This window comes from Cardiocondyla obscurior, linkage group LG27, assembly GCF_019399895.1.
Source record: "Cardiocondyla obscurior isolate alpha-2009 linkage group LG27, Cobs3.1, whole genome shotgun sequence".
Classification (NCBI taxonomy): Eukaryota; Metazoa; Arthropoda; class Insecta; order Hymenoptera; family Formicidae; genus Cardiocondyla; species Cardiocondyla obscurior.
This window is the reverse complement of record NC_091890.1, coordinates 1,092,947-1,104,546: the sequence shown is the minus strand read 5'-3', so window position 1 is coordinate 1,104,546 and position 11,600 is coordinate 1,092,947. Positions and strand designations below refer to the sequence as shown.

At 46.6% G+C, this 11,600-nt stretch overlaps 1 protein-coding gene across 1 annotated transcript in view; it reads left to right on the top strand.

Annotated features, from left to right (window-relative positions):
- LOC139112264 (rho GTPase-activating protein 20) overlaps positions 1-11,600 on the top strand; it is a 166,401-nt gene that overhangs the window by 37,459 nt on the left and 117,342 nt on the right. The window lies entirely within an intron of this gene.

The window sequence follows — 11,600 nt, the reverse complement described above, 5'->3', positions numbered from 1 at the left end:
ATTATCTACTCTATTTGAGTACTTACAACGTATAGCTATATAATTGAAACAATCTACTAGCATGCTCGTTCAAATTTCCTACGTATATTTTTTTTTTTTTTTAATATGAAAGCGCGCAGTTACAATTACATTTTTAAAAAATATATCCTGCTCTTGCACGATAGCCAAAGCCTATCAATTAAATTAAAATTAAAATCGAAAGCTTTTGGATTCCCAGTTCCAACTTTTATTTAAACATGCGCGTCAGAAGAAATTAAATTTAAAACCGCGCGCGGAATGGTTTCGCAAGTCCGAGGCAAGAAGCAGCGCGCGTTTTCACAAAGTGCGATCGGCGGCTCGTTGACATTGCGCGCGAGGAGCGTATGCTGATAAACGGATGCGTTTTCTGGCGCGGCCTGCGGCCAGGCACGTACCGGGCCGCATTCAGCAGCGGCGGTAGGATCCACCAGGCGTCTCCACCGCGACGGTGGACGTGTTTTCTTTAGGGCTGACAATAAAGAGAGGATGCCTGTCCTTCGGATGTAAACACAAAGCCGCGCCGGTCGGAGAGCCCGGCTAACGAGTCGGGATGAGCGATGACGGTGGTTAGCACCCTCATAAATATTGACTTTTACAAGACGACGAGCGCGGCTCACGTACGTACGGGGCTCTCGAATCGCGGCGACGTGCGCGGGGCACTACCTTCGAGGTAGTTGCCGTCCCGCGAGCAACAGCCTCGTAAAGTGAAAAACGTCCGCGGCGCGGAGATCGTTGCGCGGGATTCGCGAGGCGAAACTCGAGGGTGGAAACGCCTACCTTCTTTATTCTGCGCGCTCAACATCTCGCGGCCATCAATAACAAAGTTGCCGTGCAGGCTGCAAAAAGCACCGGAAAAATCGGGAGGTCTTTCTCGCGCCCACCTCCCCTTCCTCCCACCCTTTCGTATCTCGCTCCCTTCGGTCTTCTCCCTCGCGTGCGCCTTGTTCGGGGATCCTACACCGGGAGAGATTATTGCGGGCCGAGGGATATTAATTGTGGCGACTTATGGTCTCCTACGCCGCGCTCGTTTTATTTTCCGTCCCGGCCGGAGTGACGTTTCAAGCGGCAGACCTTGGTCCGCCGTTCGCGGTACGATTTACATTTTATTTTAATGAGCGCATTAAACGGTTATCGGTTACTTCGATCGGGTGACTGTTCGCGACTGGCCGCCTCGTCGGAGATGATAATTTCGCGAGAAAAATTCCCGCCGACGGGGGATGTTACGCGCGACCTTCGTTCCCCGTGACTGGCCAACTTCCTTTTGGGGCGAGCGCCGTGATTAAGACGGTATCTTCGCCGCGAACGCGACTTTTGTGGGGCATCGCAATCGCCGGATCGGATCTCGAGAGTCTTCTTCGAGGCCGCGACCGAATTGAGTCGTAAATACTAGGAATAATAATCGTAATAATTATAACGATACTAAATATCGCGCCTGTGTTAGAGCAATTAAAGATAATTACATTCCGTTAATAACATTTTGCGATTTAAATTAACATCTGATCCTGATAACACTTAAATAACGTATACCCCGCTTTTGATACGAATCATTAAGATTTATTAATTATCGCCCGACGAACAAATACTACGGCGCTTACATAATGAAGCGATATTCCCGAAACTTCAGGCAGGAAAACGTCAATTCGGTCCAGACGAAACTGGTTTATTTCTCGTCGAGGGGGAGGGGGGGAGAAGCGCATGCCGTGCTTTGTATTTCGCGTGGAGATTTACCGCGGAGCGTTTACCGAATTTTAGCGCAATAAAGACGGTGTTGCGGGTACCCTCGGCGCGATATAAAAGCGCAGACCGGGAACCGCAGGTTAATTAGCGAAAACGCTCGGGATCGTTCTCGCCGTTCTCGAGGAAGGGCATCCACGGACCCAATCTTTTCCCCGTCTCCGTTCGTGTACGCGCCGCTCGCTTCTTCTCGGCCGCGCTCTTTTTATTCGGTGCCTGTTCGCCTCATCGCGGTCTGCAATTTCACTTTGGAGGCACCTCGCGGTCACCCGGAGGGCAATTAGAAGCAATCGCGCATCTGGAAGGCGAGGGAGAGACGTATATCCGTCTCCCTTCATCCCCTTTTTCCTTTTTTCTCCCCTCGGTAGACGCGGGAATAACAGAAGCGCTTTTCTTGCTCTTATTTGTCCCCCCGCCCCCCGGCTAGCAGCCTCAAAAGGATTCTTCCTGCGAAGGTGGGAGAATGTTGATGAGAGAATGTCCCTTCGGTGTCGCTTCCTTAATCATTCGCGATGTGGATAATTCATGCAAAATCCCTTCCGTACGAATATAGATTTAAAAATTGGAGACGTTTAGATCGCCGAGTTGAAAACTGGTCGCGTAAAATAAATCTTCCGATCGAAGTAATTTTTCTCGCTCAGTACGAGACGCGTTCTTCGAACATGCGAGCTTCGAGAAGGCTTGATAATGATCTTCCGAAGAGAATTTTAACTGGCGCGGCTCGAAGTTTCGTTAGCTCTTCATCAAAGAAGTGTTCGATCGAAGTGTGCAGGAGGTTTTTTTTTTCCTCCGCCGAATTCAGTGTTTCCGTAGACGTTTGACTGACGAGGTCAGAATTTTTAAGAGACGGAAGAAGAGACGGCTAAGCCGATGGCGCGCTTTGTCCGCGCTGGTCGCGTCGCCGCTGTCGTAAATTACGTTTTTGCACGTCGCGGCGCAACGCTGCGGCAGTCGCGGTCGGTCGTTGCGGTGATGCAACGGAGAGGAGCTTAATACGACGGCTTCCGCGCGATGCGGCGCAGGTGCGTCGCGGCGAGAGAAACGCGCGCTGCCGCATCGTTCCGCGAGAATGCGGCGCGACGCGTCGTCCGGAGACCAACGCCCTTCTGCATCGTTCGTATTTTTGCGATCCGTCGGCGATTAACTTATTTACCGGCGGCGGCAACCGCCGCGCGGTAATTAATTCACCTGGGAATCGTACTTTCAGGAAATCGGTCGGGCAGAGATTAATTGCCGCGATTGCGGTCCGCGCCGCGATCCGCGTTCGCACGTTTTATCGCCTGACGCACATCCGGAGCGGTAACGCACGAGCTGAGTGTATCATCGAGTCCGCGCCGGTTTCGTCGTTAAATTTTTTGCGTTAATTTTTATAATTATAAAAAAGAAAAAAAAAATTTATCTGTATTCGGTACGTCGACAGATAAAATTTGAAAGTAACTTTATTTAAGATTTAATTCTCTCTCCCCTTATTTGGATAAAATTAAACTTATAGCGACGTATTAATTTTTTAACAAGAGCGTTAAAGAAAGGGAATTACTAGCTTGCACATTATTTGACAAAATTGTTAAGGCTTTTAATAACTGTCCCGTGGAAAGTTGGTGAAACCGAATGTTAAAGAAAAAAAAAAAAAGAAAAGAAAAAAAAAGTTCATAAAATATCGGATGAGGGAACGAAATATTTGCGCGTTGCACCATCGGGTCGGTTGAAGGTGGACGGCCACCGCACCTGCAGGGCAATGCCTCCTCTCCGTCGGTCAGAGCGCACGAGAATGTGAAAGCTGCACCTGAAACTGGCGGTTTTGCACGGTGCGCGATGACGCGTTTTACCCGGATCGCACTTCTTGCGGGCCGAAGATTGCGGTGAGAGCCGGCCGACAGATTCACGTGTTTCGGGAATCGTACACGGGATAAAGTGAGCCGAAGCGAAACGAAGCGAGCAAACATTTCAGCCGCTGATCAGACCTCCAGACCTTGACCCATAGATTTGACCAAAAAAGCGTTTCTGCTTCGTCGCGGTGAGAACTCAATTCTCGCTTTAGGAACCCGATGAATTAGCGATTCGCCTAAAAGGCACGATTGCTTCATGCCGACGTCGCACTTTGACCGAGTTTCTACCGATCGGTTCACGGCCGCGACCTTAGATCTTAATCGCAATCTACCTGTTGAAGAGATGAAGTCTTTATCGATTAATCTTCATCTTCTCGCGCATTTTTTGTTTCACGTTAAAAAAAGAAAAAAAAAGATATAACGCGATGAAAAATGGAACTGGGACGTCAATAGCCATGCGAGTCGAGAAAAAGGGTTGGATGTACTTAAAGAAAGTGGATGATCGTCGTGGTATTTATTGTGAAAGTGAAGAAGGATACCAGCTTGTCCGGGAATCGTCTCGATTTCATCGTTAAAAATTTTTTTCTTATTTTTTTTTTGTCTCATAGGAGAGAAATTGGCGAGACACTTCTTAGAATTTGATTTCTACTCGCTTTTGTCAAGTTTATGTTATTTTTTAATTTATTAATACGCAAAATAGCTACAGATATTAATTACAGAATATTAATTCAGCTGTCTGTAAAGTGTCTCGTCGAGTTTCCGTAAGTCGTCAATGCGAGGTTGACGACCCAATTACTAATAATTAACGTAGATTGAGAGCGGCGTGCCCAAAGATATCATCCCCGTCGTTTACTTGCCTTCAAGCAGCATCGCGGCACGGAAATTACACGTGAAATCTCACAATGCAACAGCCTTTTACTATTATTTTCCCGGTTCCTCTATTATTCCCTCGTATTATTCGAGGTCATGCGAAAGTATATATCACGCTGGTCATCTCGGAAGGTAGAAAGTTTAATAACCCGATTCCCCGTCCGCCTCCGTCTGGATTATTAGTCGCCACACCGACAAAGAAATTCCACTCGTTAGATTATGTGTATCATAACGCGGGGGCCTGCGTGAGCTTTTAGTGCGGGGATAAGGAAGCAAGGCTGGGAATGCAACTATAGAAAGAAACCGGGCGAGTGGTATAAAAAAGATCCGTCGCCGGAAGGCTTAATCGCACCTTAGTGCCGCGCCTTTTAGCGACATTTATTTTTAACGCGCCTTTGCCAACCTGGACGAGGTTTGGAGAGACGGCGGAGAATACCCGACGACAGTATCGAAAAAATGATAAATGTCCCTATTCGACGACTCGACCGTGTCTCATCGCTAATGGGACCGTCCTTATCATTTTTGCGAGTCGCCAATTTCTTTCTTTCTTTTTTTTTCTTTCTTTTTTTTCCCCTCTTTTTTCTTTTTTCTTTTTTTTTTAATTGTTTGTAGGACAAAACCTTGAGGGAATGAAAAATGAGCTATTTTGTATTCTCCGCTTCTCCTTTTCTTGGAAGCTATTAGGTGGGTTTGAAAAAAGAAGCAATAGAAATTTGTTATTCATACGCGAAAGATTAATATTTCTTGTTAGTCGAGTAATTTCTTAGCTAGTCGCGTGAATAAATATAAATCGCGACTACGAAAAATACTTGAGAAAACGTTTTTAAAAAAAATTAATTTATTTCGTTAACAATTTGACGTGTCTCGATGGAGGAGGAATTGCTTGCGAGTGTTGAGTGTCGCGGAATCCTCGCAATCTTCGTCGAAGGCGCAAAACGCGCGCGTCGTAAAGAGCGAAGCATAGACAAAACGCGTTTGCGTGAAGGTGCTGAAGATTTGCCCGGCGATGTTTTGCAGCGAGTTAGTTACAGTTAGCCCGATACGTGGTTTTTCGCGCGTTTCCACGTCTACGTTCATCGAACGCATTCAATTTTCAAGCTAAATATTCCAATAATTCCACATCCCTTTCAATATTTTACACCAACGCGTATCGTTTATCAAGTGTCGTTTATTCAATGTAAGCCAAATATTCAAAACGATTTTCTCTCGTCGACGTTTTTTTTTTTTTCTGCGCCCGCGGGCTCTATGTTAGCTAAATGCAGAATGCTGTTCGTGTCTGCCGGTCGATCCCGTGCATTAATCAAATTCGCGATCTCTCGACGCCCTAGGAAATCATGATGAAACGTTCTCACCGGCGCGGCGCGCTTTAACCCGAGACAGGAGAAAGTGCGTTTCGTGGTATACACGCGCTCGCATATTTCGCGCGGGAAGGAGAAGACGTAGGAAGCACGAGACTTCTTCCTTCTAATCCTTTGATCTAGATGAAGTCGACAAACTCTCTAATGACGCGTGACACATTACTTTTGCGGTCGCCCGCGACAGGTTCCTGACTGGCGATTTCTTTCGCGTTACAAATCATTCTTTAATTCGTGTCTTTGATTCGTGTCTTTAAAGTTCGAGCTCGGCCCCGATGTAAGACGTAATAGGATTCCGTACGAGGCTCGCTCATTGATATCGCGAAGGTAACGTTCGACGCCCGCCTCGAACAGATCTCACATCCCGGATCTATAAATCTCTGCTTTCTCACAAATTTCTCTTCCGGTTTCTCGACGGCGATATTTCTCGATACACCGATGATGCATCGCGCGATACATCATTCCCGCGTTTTGTATGTAGATCTTCGGCGTAATCTTATTTCGCGGATTCCACGTTTTCGTTTCTAACGCTTGAACGGAGATCTCGCGATACGTGGGATTTGATTAAAAAAAAAAAATAGAAATAAAAAGAGGACCGTACGGCCGCAACAAAGTAGTCCAAGCACGGTTAATCGTCAGCGATATCGTTGGCATTGGCTGCACACGCCCATGTTACCATTGTACGCGATCGAACATTGCGCTCGCGATAATCTCGTACGGAATTCGCATCGCATTGGCGGCGAAAACGATCCTCGCGAGGGTGACAACGCGAGATTAAATTGTAAATAATTCTCACATCGACGTAATCTTCAAAAAATCAACTTACGTCGTCGATATATAAATCGTAAATTATTCCGGTGGATAATTTTTTCGGGGAAGAGAAACAAATAAATCTTTAAGGACTAGGTGGCGAAAACGAGGATAAAATATATTCGGGTGGTTTTAATTCGATTTATAGAGCAGTTCGTCTTCCACGAGTACGCATCATCGTCCGTAATGAATTCAAGAAGTGCCACGAGCATTCTCTTGCTACACGATTTCCGCCGCCCATGTCGTGTTACATTCCGGGTACATACGTCATGCGTGCATCATCGTTCGCGTTTTCTCCCGTTGCTTTCCGCATCGCGGGCTCACTCTTCCCGACAGGCTCAGCCAGGTAGAGAAGGGCGACTCCTCGATGGCGAGATCGAGCGAGGCGGCCTTACAACATTATTAAAGCGCAAGTAAAAGCCGCCGATCGGTCGTGCAGAAAGGGACGGGCGGCCGGTCGACCGGAAAGAGAGAGAGAGAGGTTCTTCTTTTTTTCTTCTTTTTTTTTTTTTTTTGGCGAGGGACTCGCGCGAATCTACTTTCTCCGATGCGTGTCCACGCGGCGACGCAGACGAGCCTCGTCGCACAGAATCGTTGTTTAATTCGGCGGTGAAGCGTTAAGGAAGCACATCCGGCGCACGTGGGTGTCGCGAGTCAGGGCTATAAATCCAAGGAGGATCGGATCGACCACGTACACCGACGAGAGAAATGTTTCTCGCTTTCGGCACCGCGCGAATAAATACCACGAGCGTGAAGTAATCCGGTAGTTTTTTTTTTTTTTTTTTCTCTATACAACAAATCGGGACTTCGTTTGCGATCACCAATGCGAGTGCCGGCGCACTAGATCGTTGAAAAAAAAATTATGAAAAATCCCAGCTTTCGATTTGTTTTTACGTCTTTTTTCTTAATTACATACATCTTGCAATTATGTTTGTACACGCACGCTTTGCAAAGTGTTGCGCCTCGACAAACGTGATTCTATGAAATTACGATGTCGTATTACTCAGCAATGACTAGGTTCGATCGGCGCGTTAAATATTAATAATATGTTGCAACCGACAAGTTATGTCTTTCCTTTATTAGTGGAGAGTGACAACTAGGGGCGACAAAAATGGTTCGGATTTGCCGTAACTAATTATACCTCGCTATTCTTGCGTCGTACTGTAACAGGAAGAGAGCTATTTATTGTCTTGATGGCGTATAAAGCGTTTAATTAATTACACCGGTAAGATATCAGGACGAAATGTTTGATTAACATAAATAAATAAAATACAAAGGAACCTTTTTATTTTTATTTTTTTTTATTACGCGAATAGAAAGCCTCGATACCGTTTATACAAGTCGTATGATCTCATTTATTGATCGTCAATCACTTAAAAAAAAAAAAAAAAAAAAAGAAAAGACAATAAAGGAAACGGGAGGGAGAGAGAAGGAAATACGAGGCCAGCGATCGTTCTGGCGACTATAAAATAATAATGGGATAAACGCATCCATATGTGCGCGTAGTAGGTCCCTAATAACGGCGCGATTTCGACCTGGTTTTTTTGGGTACGCCCTCCGCTCGCATACTCGTCGTTGTCCTAGATGGGCGGCAGGTTCGAAGGGACGGGCATGCGCGTGCGACGTATAATTAAAACCGCCTCCGAGGAATGCGCATCTGCGTATCCGCGCGACGGAAGAGAGCGACCGCGAGCGAAATATCAGCGACGTCGCCCGTCGCAGCATCCACGCCACGCCGAAATATTTATCATTCGTAACAAATATTCATAAATCGATAGATTTATGAATTAAGAATTAAGAAACGTTCGTCACCGCTCGGGGAATAAAAGAGACGTATTTTTTTTTCCCTCGCTCGCGTGTAATACGATATTCCGTATGTTATCGTATCAATTTTTTTTAGGACAGCTTCAATTTTGCAAATAAATCTCTGCGCCTTGCCTTAAATTCGAGCCCAGGTCGCCGCCGCTGCGGCAGCAAAATCGCGCGTCGTTTGCGTTTCCGCACGCGATGACCGCAGACGGATCAAACGCGCGACCGCGCGCGTTACCGGGAAACTCGTCCAATTAATAATTTTACAGCCGCTTAATTTAGTTAGCCGTCCGGTCGTATCTATACTTGGCGCGTAACTTCGTAACCGGATCGATGCTTCGCGGTTATCCGGCGCGGCCAGATTACGCCGACTAACGTGATTTCCGGGATTAATCGGGCCCCGCGATCAGGCGGGGCGTAATTATTTTATCAATTACATTTCCCTCGTCGTTTCGCGGCGAAGCGCGAGTGATGTGCGGCACGACGATGTTCCGACCCCGCGTATACATAATTTATGACCGCTCGGAGACACAGACATACTTCCTTCGTTCTTGACAGCCTCGAAAACGAATGGGTCACTCCGTTGCCTATCGCCGGCGCGTATAATGCGATGCATAAATGCATGGAGGCACGCAGTGCGTGCGCGCTTAACATAGATACGCATCTGACAATAAGAAACGCATCGACACGCCGACGCGTCGCATCGTGACGCCCGGGAAACGACGTGACGATGCGGCGCACGTATCGTTGCTCCTACATGCATCGCGCGCGCAGATTCGCGGCATTCTCTCTTTTCGCATCGCGCCAGGTATCATCTCTTTTCTGAGCTCGGGCTGACTTTATCGATACGTAACGCGCGATACACTGCCGGGAAGATCGATCAGAATTCGCCGCGTCGTACCGCGACGTTCTCTGCCGCCGTACGAGGAATCGCTCGCCGCCGCAAATGTTTTAATTATATGTCGGCATCGAGCACCTCGCGCGCGCATATTGAGGTGATTTAAATATAATTTCTGTTTTATATGCAGAATATATATATGTGTAAATTTCCTTATTAAGAGGTAATGAATACAACGACGCGATCATCGAATAAAGCCATCGCTCAGTTCGGGATAAAAACGTATAATTACATATGTTTACACGCACCACATATATATATATATATATTATATGTGTGTATAGATCGTATTAATTTCGCGGGATTGAAAGACTATTAATTGCTAAACTAGAAGAGCTGTCGGGCGGTATTGGTGGTTTAAAATTCTACCGTCGGAAAGCACAGTCTCCGCTGAAACGGAGATCTGATCTTCCCTTCAGAAATTGCCTCATCCGCGCATCTTATCGCTCGTTTTATAGCTCGACATGTCGTCGTTCTTCTAATCTTTTAGGCCCCGGATAAGAGCGGGTCGTTGACTCGTTCCGGCGTCCGAGTCAAACTCACGTCTGACATCGTCTAGTCCGAGTTTAGTTTTTTTATTTTTTTAAACAATCCGACGATCCGTGTATCGGATAGGTAAATTTTAAATTGAAATAAAAGAGACGAAATAAATTTAATTTTATTACGCGCAATCTTTTTATTTTTTGAGTTTTTTTTTAAATTATTTTTTTTTAATTTTTACGTCGCTTATTAATTAAACCCACGTGACTTATTATTCCATAAAGTCGCGTGTGTTTTTCTCGCTGAAGAAATCCGTCGGCATTCCGATTCAGCATATTTCGAGCGAAAGGGCATTTCTCGTATTTTCTTTGCCTTCATTCTCGCGCTCGCATTGTTGCGAGAAGAACCGCGGTCCGCGAGCAGCGCAGTCTACGTGCCTTTGAAATTTCAAGTATACTCGCGAGATCGGCGTACAATTTATCGCGATAATTGTTGGCCGGTCGCTACGTTAAAGCCGGGAGAGCTCTGCTTTCCTGTGATAGCGCACGTAGAGACGTAGCAATTAAACCGGAACAAATTGGTTGTTAGGAATTGAGCTCTCTCGTACACGGCTGCGCGGCAGCGCGCGGCGGCAGTTTTATTGTGATTACACGGTGCCTCCGATAGATACGTATTCGTAGCTCGGAGGCAAGCTGATTGACTCTCGTCGATAATTTCCATCCGCCTGCGTGGCCTGGAAGACCTTGCCATTAAAGGGCCTTGGAGGCGCACCGCATATCCCGTCCGTCACTCTTTCGCGTACCTCGCGTACGCAAAACCACGAGGCTCATCTCTGCCTCCGCGCGCGCAACCGCGGCGCTTCTTGCTCCAAAACCGTGTAATACAATTTCACGACGGCACGTTTATTACGGGCGAAATTAATTACTACGTGCCAGATGTATCGCGCGTCATTCTTACCGCGGACCGGTTTATTTCCATTTTATTATTCGCGCCCGCTAAGTCACGCATTTCGCGTATCCGCGAAGATCCGCGGCGGGAGACGATGAGGCTCCCGCTTTGTCTATAACTGTATCGCGAGGGGATTGATATTAAAGCCCCCCCGAGTGGCTTGCGCGAATGTGGGCCGCGTGGAATTTACATTACCGGCTTCGCCTAGTCCGTCGCAGCGTTATCGGCGAACCCCTCCAGCCGCCTTTGTGCGTAGGACTCTTGAGAATTACCGTGCTCATTCACATCGAATGTGCCTCTTCGGACCGATATCCTGATTGGGCATAATGCTGCGTCATAAGTCAACAGATAAACATACGCTTCTCTCGAGGACGCGGTCTGGCCTCGGACCGTTTAGGGTCTTTGACATCGTCGGGCTACAAAATGTTCCGAACGATCGCCGCGGCTTACTCGGAGAGCTCGCCGACGCGTCAACGAAATAACTATTTCCGCCCCTAACTGTCGAGAAAATTGTCGGACTCAATAAAACGTAATGGGCGTTCAGGCGAAATTATCTTTCCCGCAACGGTGGAAGGCGAAACTTGCTTTATTAATAGCCGCCGTAAAATTTATTTACTTATTTCCTTTTTTTTTTTTTTTTCTTTTTACAATTTTTGCCCCTTGAGGAAAACATCGCCGAGCAAAAATATCAATTGCGAGCTAATCAATCAGATTTTTAATTTTATACGTTTGAATGCAAGTTAAATATTAATGTTTGTAGATCCGAATAATTTTGCGAGCGTGTAGCGATAATGGCACCGCGGTAATTATCGAGTCGCGAGCGTTCTTATAATAACACGAAAGTATACGAAG